At 50.1% G+C, this 13,503-nt stretch overlaps 1 long non-coding RNA gene across 1 annotated transcript in view; it reads left to right on the top strand.

Annotated features, from left to right (window-relative positions):
* The window catches only part of LOC134471488 (uncharacterized), a 40,048-nt gene extending 28,141 nt beyond the window's left edge, over positions 1 to 11,907 (top strand). Inside the window, exon 4 of the long non-coding RNA XR_010040936.1 lies at positions 11,668 to 11,907. This is a non-coding gene — a long non-coding RNA (uncharacterized LOC134471488). The remainder of the gene's footprint in view (positions 1 to 11,667) is intronic.
* The last annotated feature ends 1,596 nt before the right edge of the window (positions 11,908 to 13,503 follow it).

Below are 13,503 nucleotides of genomic sequence, written 5' to 3'. Positions count from 1 at the left end.
CTATTTGGATTTGGAGAAAAGGATGCTGACCCAAACTAACAGGGAACTAAGTGGGTCTCAAGTCTGGTTCCAGCATTCTCTCGCTCCAACTCCAGTTCCTTTCTGAGAAGAACTTGTCAGAATCACCCCTGTCCTGAGCCCATACATAGATATGTAAGATCACACAGGACACTATGAACATAAAAGATACTATTCTTGAGCCCACACTTACGTACTTACAGGACGGGGAGCTCACTGCCTCTCTGGTTAATGCCCAGTCTAACAACTTGATGTTTTCCTCCAGCAGTTCACCAGAAGAGCCCTGGAAAACTAGAGAAAGGAGATTCAAGTAGATTTGGTTGGAAACCATGGTTTTATTAAAATTGAAGCTCTGTCTGAAAGAAGGAAAGAGCCTGGAAAGTCAAAGATGGTGTTTTTGGCCTTAGAAGCCTTCCCTGAGCACTAACCCGGCCCTGACCTATTCTGTGGTGGAGGTGCCTGTGCCAAGATCTAGGTCCTATTGGCCCACTCTGAAAGGGACATCTCAGAGGCAGGTTCTGCTTGGTGAGCAGTGACCGCACCCCACCTCCACCCCAACACATACCCCCATCCCTGTGACTGGGTCCTCCAGGAGGATCACTGTGGGAAAGAGGGCGTTTGGGGTAGCCTAGGGTACTGGGATGAGAAGCAGGCAGCAAAGGCAGGCAACTGGTTCAGACCTGTGGCAGGAAGTCACGACCAAGATTCATCCTGGAAAAATGCAACTAATGCCGCGCAGCTGGGGCCGCTAATCAGAAACACAGGCCCAGAGGTGGCAGCAGGGACAGACCCCAAGGGCAGGGCCAGCAGCGAGGTGATAATAGGCCACAAGCTCTGGAGCCCTCTCCCCACCCACTCGGCTGCTGTTTGGAGATAGAGGTCCTCAGATTGCAGTGAGGAAAAGACAGCCCCCACCCCGGTCTGCAGGAGGGGGACTCATCAATCCAATAACATCAACTGAGTTAATTGCTAAAGCCTTGACTTGCTCTCTGGCACAGGGTGTGGTGATCTTTGCTTCTGCAGCCTGCTGCAGTGACTGTCCTCCCCAACTCCCAGCACCCATCTCCCTTCCTCTGCAAGACAGCCAGGAGGAAAGTTCTGAGATGACCCCTCAGCCCTTCCTGGCCTATCTCCCCAGGACCCCCATCAGATGGACAGAGGCTCCTCCTTGGGGAAGGCATTATGGGCAGGATTCCCAGCCAAGGTTACTGGGAGAAAAGTGAATGGTGACTGAGCTGCGCCAGTGCCCTTGAAAGTGCAGTTCACTTGGGCCCATTATGCATTGATCAAGCTTCTGCTATGGCCCACATGCCAGGCACTGGCTTCTAAGGGGACTCCTTCATATTCTCTGGCCAAAAGACATGATGTGTAGTTGGAAAAAGAAAAGATTTTTAAAAAGGTGATTTCAAGAGAGCTTAGTGCAAGTACTCAGAGATTAGAGAAGGTATAAATGCCCTAGGTATAAAATGTCCCCCAAAGGCCTAATGTGCTCAGAAATGGTGCTTTTGGAAGATGATTGAATCAAGGGGGTACCATGCTTATCAGTAGACTGATCTATTCAACTGTTCATAGCTAAATGTGCTGTTAGGAGGTGGGGCCTGGTTGGAAGAGGGTCACTAGGAGGTAACTCCCTCCCTAGCTCTTCTCCTCTCCCTCTCCCTCTCCCTCTCCCTCTCCCTCTCCCTCTCCCTCTCCCTCTCCCTCTCCCTCTCCGTCTTCCTCTCCTTCTCTGCTTCTTGGCTGCTATAAGGTGAGCAGCTCTCCCCTGCCATGATCTTCTATCATGGTGTTTCTGCCTTGGAGACAGCCAAGCATGAACTGAATCCCCTAAACTGTGAGAGAAATTAAATCTCTGCCTCTTAAATTATGTCCAAAAATATGAAAGCTGACAAATAATAGCCCCACTCAGGAATGAGAGGCAAGGCATGCCTGCTCAGTTCTCCAGGACCCCAGACATTCTGCCGGCTCTCATCCCACACTTCCCTTCTCTCGTTCAAGCTTCCCTTGTGCTTTCAGCCATGCCAGCCTCAAGGTTTAAAAGATGGTATGGCCCATTCCCAGGGACAGAAGATGGAGAGCCCTGCCCAAGATGGAGGAGCCCAGACACTGCAGATCCCCAATCCAGAGGTGGTCCTCTCTGAAGGGACCGTGCCGTCAGATGATCCTCCCCACCTTCAGTCTTTCTTCTGCCTAAGGTTCACCTTGCTGCATGTGAAGAGATTTAAGGGCCATGTGGCCCAACAGCATTCAGACCAGAAGCTTCTCTGGGCAGGGTGTACCCACAGGTATGAATATCTTCTGGAAGTGTGAATACCCTCCTGGAGACAGGGATGTTCACAGGGGTGTGAATATCCTCTGGAGACATTTAGAACCAACCATTTTTGATAGCTCTGTAGAAGTAGAAAGTTTCCCTGCCTTCCCTGAGCCAGACACATCCTCCTGAAATCATTGGTCTTGAGTTCCAGTTTTATCTAGGCTCTGAGACTTCATAAAAATAGCATTGAAGAACATAGCTTATATGACTCCAGTTATCTCAGGATAACTTGTAGATCCATTCCCAGGAGATTTGTCCTCCCTGCCCCCAACCCTTGCAGATTCTCTGGCCTCCCACCTATCTACCCGACCTGCCTCTCACCCCACCTATGATTTCAGGAACTCCTCCCCCTGCGACCCAACACCTGGTAGCGGGCTCACTGTAGCACAGTATAGTCCTCTGCAGCAGTCCCAGATCAGAGAGCCTTGACTATCAGCCCAAGGGACAGAGAACTGTGAGCAAGGGCAGGCTTGATATATGGAGAAGGAGGAAATGGTCCAAATGGAAAAGACCTGGTTTAACGGAAGAAGGGGTGAAGGGGGGATCTAGCAGGCATGCAGTAGGGGGAAGATGGGATGGGCATGACCTCAGGGAACTCACATGGAAGAAGCAGTGGCCAGAGGGTTACAAGCAGGTGAAAGGAGATGGGGGAAATAATGGCCATGGCGGGAGCTGAAAGCTACTGTCTTGGAGGTTCCCTTAATGTCTGAGTATCTGCTATGGAATTTCCCAACCTAATAAGGAGGAATTTAAATAGACCACAACTTGCTTAATGTTGACTGTATAAATAATCCAAATCCCCAGTTTCCTTTGTTCCACAGGCTATTTGTGTCAAGAAAAAAAGGAGGGGTAATCCAACAGAAGCTGCTGTCCTAGTTATCAGGATTTGGGGACTCTCTGTTCTCCTCCATCAGGGCCCTAGGGAGAAGAGGTTGAGGTCTGGGAGAAGAAGCTTTAGTTTTCCCATCCAAGCCTGATATTGATGAGTATGCACATACAAGGACACAACTGTCACACTGGCTTATACATAAGGACATGTGTGCACGCACAGTACAGTTTCCCACATTCACTCACATGTATGCATATGCACAATTTTGCAAACAGAAAGATACACGTGTATATACATTGACATTTATGGAGAATCCCAGAGGGAAAGAGCTGAAGATGTCTGTCACAGGGTCCCTTCACAAGTCAGGTCTGCACCCCTCAGGACAGGTCCCTGGTTTAAATAGCTCAGAAGTAGGATCCTGACACTCTAGTGACAGAGCGGCTTTGATCACGTTGAGTCACTTCCAAGAAGGTTCATGTTAGAGAAACCTCAAGAACCAAGTTCAGAGTTCTTCTCCAACTCCTACTTGGGCCGGTGACCAATCATCTCCTCCCCTCCTCCCATGAGTACTCACTCCCAACCACGCCTAGATATGTGGAGGACTCAGAGGATGAGGGGCACCACTTTTCTGAGAGCACGGGGATGCCAGCACAGTGGCTTCTAGCTCCTTATTTGTAGGCATGGCAGAAGAAGGGCAATTACTGCAGAGCCCCAGCATCACCTGATCTGAGGTATCCAAGAGGGAGAGCAAGGAGGACAGGGATGGAAAAGAGGAAAAGAAAGGAGAAAAGATGAAAGATGAGGACAGAAGAGGAGTGGACATGATGGGGGAAGGTACCATAGGGTTACCCTGCAGTTGCTTATACCTGGTGTCCACTCTAGCCACTCCATTCCATGTCACACTGCTGCCACATCATGCTACACCAGTGTCACATATTTTGCATATGCTTTTGAACAAATTCGCACAAACACACATGTCACATAGAAAAGGGAAGAATAAATCCTGGGGATGGGATGCGGGGTACTCCCAGGTTAGAAATCACTAACTCAGTCCTTATTACACTTGGCCTCTGAATACAGGGTCTTTCCTGGTCCTGTAAACCACGCTTTTACCACTTCACTGCTCCTCACTGTTTGCCCCGCCCACAGGGACCCAGCTTGTCTTGGAACACTGATTTCTGACTCTGTATCTAGCACCGATATCTGCAAAGTCCAACCCGTGTCCCATGAAATCAACAGTAGGGACTGCCTGCAGTCTAAGATCACGATACAGGAACTTTGTGGAGGTGAGAACAGAGGCCCAGTATCAGGAAACCACAACCTAATTCCATGTTAAGAATAAGAGACAAAGGTGAGCTAAGAGAACCCAATTCCCTTGCCAATCCTGGCTGCCTTATTTCTGTGAAGCCTCCAGCCCACTGATATGACTCCTTCCCACACACACCCCCTCCTGATAGAGGCACCAGGAACAGAGGGACAGGGCCAGCTCCCTCCTTTTCTGGAGGCTTGAGAGTTAGGGTTGCCGCAGATGGTGTGCATCTCCCAGACTGTTTGGGAAATGGACAGGAAGGGGGCTGTCCACACGCCCAGAGTCTTCAAGCTGTCACCGGGTTCCCTTGATCCTCCTTCCAAGAAGGAAGAGAGGAAAAAATGTGTCTTTCCGGGACCTAATCCTCTCCACATGGGTGGGCACCATGCAGCAGCCAGGGTCCACTGCAGGCATGAACCTGGCAAGAGCAATGGCATCCTTGCTGGAGGAACCTGGCCCCTCTATGGCAGGTTCTGGCCCCTCTATATGAGGACAGAAGCCTCTGCCTGCCTGCTTCCTCATGCAGCCTCCACACCCACCTGTTAACCTCCATCCTGCTTCGGCCCCAGAGCCCCTTGCATACTTCTGCCAAAGGGGAATTGAGTCAGCACCAATTGGTGAACATCTAGGTAGAAAAAAATTAGGCAAGAGGTGGTTTGCCTGAGCCAAGACAGCTGATTTTGAAGTCTTCTGAAAGCATCACAGGCATAGATGCCCAAGAAAGTTGCCTGATAGAGTTCAAAACAGACTCTTACAAATCCTGTAGCACTCCTGGAGGGACTCACCTGCATTCCTGGACCCTTAGAGCAGGTTCACAAGTGGTCACCTTCTCAATTGTTAGATGATTCCTGGGGCTGCTTTCTTGACGGGAAGCAAAAGCAGGGTACTTGAAGGTTCCCTAGTATGGAGCTCTGCTAGTCCAGGGTAAGGTCCTTAAGAAGAAGATCTGTGTGGGGAACCGTTCTTCAAAACACCCCAAAGTTTCCCAGCTGAGATCCTATTAAAGGTTGATTTGCATGACCAGGGCTCTAGCTCTTTCTCGATGGATCCTTAGCCAATGTAGCAGACTGCAAACTCGAAGGCACAGCTTTTATAGTTGATATTGGCACAAGGGGCCCAGCTTGACAACTCTTCTCAATCATCAGTGATCACCATGGCCAACCTCTGTGTATCTCAGGATCCCAAGCCACAGGGAGATGTACAGAAGTACGTGGACAGCAGATACCATATGTACCCATAGCTTGCAGTCTCTGGCAACCCCAGAGTGGAAAAGGGCCCACTTCCTGGCCATCTTGGTCTTTTTGGATTTACCATGTAGGCCACGCTACCCAGCCCTCTCAGGCCACCACAAAACCTGGACCCTGCGGGCAAAGGAGTTGCCAGGAGCTGGGAGGCCAAGAGGGCCTGGCCCTGCTTTGATCTTGGGCATCAAAGGCCAGGAAATGCAATCAGCTCTGAGGAGCACTTGCTGTCTGGAGGTCCCCAGCAGGCACAGGCCCAGACCCCTCCCCGCCTTCTCAGGCTGGGCCAACCCTGGCGGGCCAGCCAACGGCCCTGGGCAGGGGGCTGGAAAGTTCACCCCCATCCCCAACCAATTCAGCGGAAACTATTTTAATAAGACCTAATTCTGCTGACATGGCGTCTTCTTTCTGCACCCCCACCCCGGTTTTGTGCTCCCCTCCAACCCCACCCCCGGCTTCCCCTGTGACTTTTATTGTCCCAGACATTTGCGTGAAAACAGGAACTTTGTGCTCTGGGCTCCATCTGCTCCTGCTTATTTCTCACTTGGAGTTGCAATCCTTGGTCACACATGCCCCCTCCCCGCCACCCGAGGCCTGCTTTTCAGGCTACCCCCAGAGTCAGGGACTTGGGAGGTCCCTGGTACCCACTAGGGTGGCCTGAGAGAGTGGTCTTCTATTTGGATCCTTTTTCTGTCACTCTGCTGGGATGCTGAGACTGGGTTTTGGAGCCTTAAGGCTAGAATTATGTCTCTTGCCCCTGTTCCTGTTCTTCTCTGCCCAAGGAAAGCAGAAGAACGTGCCCCTACTGCCCTGGGAAGGACTCAGGGAGTCCATGAAGGCCTCACAGACACAGCTACAGCCTCAGGCTGAGTGTCCATGAGTCAGGAGCTTAAGGAAATACCATCTTGTGTTGCTCAAGAGAATTAAACTGGGTAGCACAAAAAAGACCATGTCATTAAACAAATGAATAAATTAATATCTCATCAACAGACCTCTCAAAGGACACTCTGTGAGGTACGTCTATCAATGTCGTCACTGTCCAGATGAAGAATGGAGGCACAGGCAAGGCTGTCATCAGAGCACGCAGCTGGTGCGACTGACAGAGCTTTGCCTCCTCCTGTTCACCCACTGCTCTGGGCCTGAGCTCTGAAAGATTTTCCTTCTGTTCCCTTCGTAGCCTTAAAGCCCAGTTCCATCTTCCCCCAAAATTCCTCATTTTAAGGATAAGGAAACGGAGGCCCAATATTGTCATTGGATTTTTGGTTCTTTCAGGGGACAAGGTGGTATTTAAGACTGGGCTTTCTGCTTCTCTAACAGTTAGAAACCTCTTTTTGCTGTGACCCATGGGTGTCAGAGATGTTTGTTTCCAACTTTCCCAAATCGACTGCCCCTGAATGCCCAGAGAGCAGATCAGGAGCCAGGTCAGCCTGGAGGTGTGGGTGCCAGGCATCCGTCATTCTCTGAGGGGGCAGCATCAGTGGACCTCCATCTTGTGTCTGAAGGCCACACCTCCCTGGGCCACATTTTCAAAGACTCTGTCCTCCCATTTCTGCCAGCTTCCACAAACACACTGTGGAAGCTTTGCCAGGGCCGTATCATACAACAACAGGACTTGGGCATTCTTTCTGGGCCTTTGCAATCAGCTTTAGGAAACATGCACAACCACATAGACATGGTGTGACAGATCCCTCACTTGGGGACAAAGAGAGCTGGAGTCTACACTTGTTTTTGAGCAAGTTGTTTGGTTCTTTGGGCTGCCACTTCCCAAGGTGTAAAATAGGAAAGGGGCTTCCTATCCCTTAAGGCACTTTCAGTCCAGCCTGGATGAAAAGTGAGAACAATTTCAAATAGACTCACAAACCTCTACTGGTGCGAAGCCGAAGCAGGAAGTCCACAAGGCAAGGTGCATGTTCACAAACGATGCCATGGAAGTTACCGGAGGACAGACAAGGAACTTTCTGGCGGAGGTGAGCTGTGAGCCCATGCTGTGAAGGAAGTGACAGAAACCAACTATGCAATATGTGACTGGCAGAAGCCTGCGTGAGCTAAGAGCTGAGGGGAGCTGGTGTGCGCCTGGTGCACACGACGAGGCAAAGGAGGGGGCTGAAGCCCCACAGGAAGCCCCGGCTTGTTGTTGGGTAACTTCTCCTCCTGTTTTCTGGGAACAAGCTATTTGGAGAAGCGGGGAGGGAGACCTTAAAGGCTTCCAGATGGGGGGCCCTCCTGCCCAGGCCTGCTGCTGCGCCGCCACAAAGTCTGTGCATGCTTTCTAAGAATCCCAGCAAATGTTACCAGGGAGGCTCTGGGGAGGTCTTCTGAGCCATTCCCCTGTTTCTGTGATCCGCACCATCCTCAAGCTAATAGGAGGCCATCTCCCACTCTGTATTATTAATATTGCTGTCATTATTTCTCAAAAAGCTGCGGGGGCAATGAATTCCATCTTTCTTTGTTGCCCTCTCCCTTTTGCTGAGATGCAGTCTCTCAGTGTTTTGGCACCTACTCTGCCCACTTCATTCGGGATGCTTTTCCCTAAAAATAGGTAGTGGAAGGAAAGGCCTTCCTCTCCCCAAACCAGGGCAGGACAACAAGAGAAAGTATAATGACCACAGGGTCTCTGCAGAAAAGGAAGGACTAGGAGATAGGTCTGGGGGACAAGATGAGCTGAAACTGGGGCTTCCCAGTGGGAAGGAGAGAAAGGAGGGGAGCCTGAAGCTTTGTGCACATGCCCAGGGCTTGCCCCTCTGGAGTCTGCCCTCAGTGCAGTCCTTCCACAGTGCCAGTACTCAGCCTCTCTTCACCACTGACCATCCTGGCTCCAGTCCTCTCCTGTCCATCCCCACCATCCCACTCCAGAAGCTGAGGTCATCCAGACATGCAGTTCCATTCTTGGGGAAGCTGTCCCAGCTAAGCCACAAGGACAGAGCCCAGGAAACAACAGAAAAGATCCAAAGCAGAGACTTGGATATAAAGATTCTGCTCACCAGGGTCCCTACCCTTCTCTGTCCTGTTGGAATTGGCATCGAAGGGGACTGGGGCACTAGAAGGGGACTTTGAGATAGGACTGCATCTGGAGCCAGACAAGAGACAGAACCAGCTATAGACCCCACACTGCAGACAGAAAAGGAAGCCCCGAGACCTGGCTACCACAGTGGTTGGTTCAGAAAGAACCCCAAGCCCCAGCCGTGGGTCTTCATAAGATTCCCCTGAAGCCTCTCCCTCATCAGGCTGTTGCAAGACAAGCTCTAATGAGAGGGCATTTCTCAGGAATCAGTCAGAAACACATACGGCACTCATCAGAGGGGTGAGAGGAGCTGCCATGCAAAGCTGGGGTTGTCATCTGGGGCAGAGCAGCTCTCTGTCCTGTCCAGCTTGGACCCAATTGGGAGCACTGGATTCCACCCACATCTCCACACTTGTGCTTAGACTAAAGAAGGCCTCAGGATTTGAAGAAGGCAAAGTTAACAGGGCTACCATGACCGCCCCCCCCCCCGTCTCCCTCAGATCACTGAAAGATCTAAGCTTGCACTCGAGGGTCTTCCCATGGACAGAAGCAGGAACCAAGGGAAGGGCTGGTGGACACTGACCCTTAGGGAGGGCCTGCCAAAGGGCTCAGCAAGTCCACCTCTAGTATAGTGACCGGTGCTCTTATGAGGGCTCTCAGAGGGCAAAGGGCTCTGCACAGAATAATCTGGTGAGCCTACATGCCTCCCCCCAGGTTCTGACCTTTCCACCAAGCCACCCATCTCCAGGACTGGGCTTGAACATGGCAGGTACTAGCTCAAAGCAAAAACCAAATATGACCCTGGTCTATGTGATCCTGGCTTTGGGCTCATCTGCTTTATGGGCCTCCCAGGTTAGCTCCATGGCACTTTCTGTCTGTCTCCCTCTCTTCCTTACAGAAGTCCTGGGTGACCCCACACAGCCACTCCTGCCCTCTAGGACTGACCTTGGATCCTCTCCTCCATTCTTCCTCCATGGACCCTTCCTGACAGGTGTCTTTGGGGATCTTGGCACCCTTTCCTCTTTGTCCCCAGCACCTTCCCCACACTGTCCTCTTTACAAGAGTCCCCTCCTTACAGCCACCTTGCCCTCTTGGTCCTGCCTATGTATCTTATCAAATTCTGACTCCTCTGCCTATTTCTAGCTAAATCAAAGCTGCTTCTAGCTAAGGCCTTCCAGCACTGTATGTGACTCAGCCTCTGCCTTCCCTTATGCCAGGGACAGGTCCCTAACTCTCCCCGGCCTTGGTTTACACTTTCCAACAGGAGTTGAGAAAACACAGACTCTGAGTCCCAGCCACACATACCAGATTCTGTGAGTTTCAAGACAAGCAATTTGAGGGGCAAATGTATGCAGATGGATATGCAAATGGGCATCTCCAGGATTTATGAGTGGCCTTAATTCCAAAGGGAGGAGGCAGTCTCAGCCTGGCCGGGCCCACTAAATCCTGGCCGGTGTCAGCGCCATAAAGCACCATGATGAAGGGCAGGCAGCCACTGAGGGAGGCTGCTGATTTACAGCTCCTGGAGCCTCCTCCCTGAAGCTGCACAGGCGAGTGCCATGGGACAGGGATGAGGGAGGATTTATGTTGCCAGCTTCCCCACCCCAGCAGCAGGCATTTGGGAGAGTGGCGGAAGGTGACTTTCAGAACCAGCACTACTCTGGTAAAGCAGCCCTTAGGAGGGCAGGGATGGGATCTTGCCCAAACCCTTAGCCAAGGTTCTCTCTTCCTGACTGCCATTCAACACTAACAGTTCCCGCTTCACCCTGCTGAGCATTTACACTGTCGCTGTCACCGTGCATATCGGCTTGATTCCTGAGTTTGCTGGAAAATTAAATTTGGGAAAGGAAATACGTCCTCAGCACCTCACTAGAGTGTCACAGAATGAGTCATCTGTCATTCACCCAGCATTTACCACAGCACAGAGCCCTAGAAGCTGATGTACAGAGGATGGAAAGCTCAGGGGCAAAATTCTCCACTGGGATGTTATCAGGGCTCCCCACTTTCTCTTTCTGAGTGTCACCTCTCAATAAGCAAAGTTGCCATTTCCTTTTCTCATAATTAAAGAAAGCCAGCCAAAAGTTCACTGGGTTAAGAAAGGCCCTCTTGAAGAGAGAAACACGTACAACATAGGCCTGGCTTGACTGAGTTGTTTGTCTGCTGAGTTGTGGCTCAGAACTGGAGTTGTCTTGCTTGACTGTTTTAGGGAGAGATGATGACTTCTAAAGAGATGTTCCTCTGACCTTTACCTTAGGGTGCTAAGAATTGGTCTCCAGGCCCATCGCATTTCCCAGGTATAAAACATGACCCCGGCCATATAGCATGAGGTCCCCAAATATGTGTCCTCTGTGCTTCTCTCCGGCTCCCCTCAAAGTCCCACTCCAGTTTCTATAAATGCTATTGTCTTGAATATATCTCTGTGATATGAAGTGACTTTCAAGAACCAGACTATTAATTTAAGCAGAATTCTCTAGAATTCAACAGAGATACCAAACATCATAGAAAGCTCTGGCGGCAAATATGATCCAGAGGTTGGTGTCTGTGGCCTCAAGGACACCAGGTGGCAGGTGGTGAAAGAGAAAAAAGTCACCACACTGAGAGGGCTGTGGGAAGAGAGGGGCAGGCACCATGTGATACGCACCTGTCTCTTGGTTTTTAACTATATTTGTTTGAAATGTTTTTGCTGAGCCTTTGTTATAGGCCAAACAGCATCATGGCAGATAATTGTGTACTTTGTGTGCTGCTCAATGTTCTTTGCCTAGAGGGCAACAGCTTCAAAATGCAGCATCTAGCATCCTGACCAGGGCTGCATGAGCCCAGAAAGAGGGGCCCCCGTGATGTAATTTATGTACACACTGTATAGCCTAACAGAAGCCCTGAGGTCGAGCGATGTGAAGCTATGTCCACTCCCTCACTTAATTCACCAAATTTGAATATTATGTTTCCATTTTGCAGGCAAGAAAACAGAGCCACGACAAGGTCCAGTTGCTTGTCCAAGGTCACTGTGTGGATAATGGAGGTATGATTCCCACGACACTGTTCAGTTCCCAAGCTAATCTCCTTCGTGGTTGTCTTGCTGTCACGTCATTGTCACTTCCAACTGCGTCTTTTTAATTTGCTGTTATAACAGACAGGACCTCCGCTGTAAAGCAAGAAGAGTAACAATACCAAGTGTTGGCAAATAGGCGGGACAATCTGTTCTCTCTTACATTGCCCAAGGGAATTTAAAATGGGACAACTACTTTGAAAAACTCTCTGAGTTCATTGAAAAGTTAAATGTATCCCTGCTATAGTTCTCAGTCATATCCAACAAAAAGTAAGATGATGTGTCTCTACAAGACTTGAACTTCACTGCGGGGGGAAGGAAGAGGATGACATGAAAAGGAAAGAGGCCTGGAGGAATGGCACCATCTCTGAACTTCCCTATTTCTGTTTCTCCTCAATGCTAATCCAAAATTCTCAGGGTCTCTATGCCAACATCGCAGGGGTCATCTGGAGGGAGCCACAGAGAGACTGGGTCATGCTTACAGTTCCTGGACTGAGGTTAGGTGAGAACAGAGATTAGAAGCCCATACAGTGGGTAACAGGCAGAGGGCTGAAGCATGGGGTCCCTGAAGGTGCCTGAAGCTTCAGCCTGTGAATGTGGGCTGCTCATGAAGTGTTAGGGATCTTCCAGATAGACAGAAGACCAGCCTGGATAGTTTTAGCCTGTGGATAGTTGGGAAGGGACCCTTTCAAAGGCTGCTGAATGGGGCCAGGCAAAGGCTTAATGCCCTCTCCAGGCAGGCCACACCCACTACTCCAACTTCAGCCTAGGCCCTGGTAATAGGAAAACGTATTAAGCCTTGAACCTTAGCTCCCAAGGAGCACAGAGAGCTGCTAGCAGTATCTATGGATGTCTGTGTAGCAGGCCAATGTAGTCAGAGCTCAAGCATCCCCAAGAAACTGCCTTTTCTACCTCCGCCCTGATCTCTGTTTTTATTTCTGCTTTCTTCTGAAATGGAAGCCTCAGGCCTCTATTCCAGACCACCCTACCCTGTAGGGTCCCGCTCTAGCTGCCTCCTAGGTTACATTTTGTTATATCTCTCCTTGGCTGCAACCCATATAGATAATTGGGCCACTGCAGTCAAAGGACAAAGACAGTGTCCCTTAGGCTATTTCCAAGCATCCTTAAAATGCCATTATCCCTAGAGAAAGACTCAGTGTGGGTGGATTTGGAGTAGAGAGGGCACTCTGACTCCCTATACCTAGCCCAATATTTTCTTTACCATCCAAGACATCAGATACCCCTCTGTCTTATACTTAAAATATGCTAAATGTTTCCCACGTCAGTGAAGAGTGTGTATATTCTATCGCCCACTATTTTAGAAGACCTGAATGAACACAGCTGTGAGCAGGGCCCGGGGAGCACCTGCTGGTCTGTTGTTTTACTGGGGAACACCAAGGAGCCCGATCTCTGCTGTGATATGAACTCTAGCCTGACCCCACCCACCCACCCCTACTTGCAGTTAATTTTTGTTTTGCTCTTCTATGACTTCAATGTCACTCACATTTTCCAGCCAGAAGATAACCCATTCTTGGCTTGGTATGAACCCCAAACTGCTCCCTAAAGTACGTCTATGGACCTTGGAATAATTCTGAGCAGAGAACTGATACATCAGTGGAATACTATAAGAGGAATAGAGCTCCACTAAGTCACAGTGGTTTTCCCTAGAGTGAAGTCGACTGCACAAATACTCAGAGACTGGAGTCCAAAGTCTTCTGAACTCTGATCATATTTATTGCGATTTT

Source organism: Cavia porcellus, unplaced genomic scaffold, assembly GCF_034190915.1.
Source record: "Cavia porcellus strain 051 isolate PalLab524CR breed Dunkin Hartley unplaced genomic scaffold, mCavPor4.1 scaffold_18, whole genome shotgun sequence".
NCBI classification, from domain to species: Eukaryota; Metazoa; Chordata; class Mammalia; order Rodentia; family Caviidae; genus Cavia; species Cavia porcellus.
Note: the sequence above shows the minus strand (reverse complement) of the source record. Positions and strands in the feature narration are given on the sequence as shown.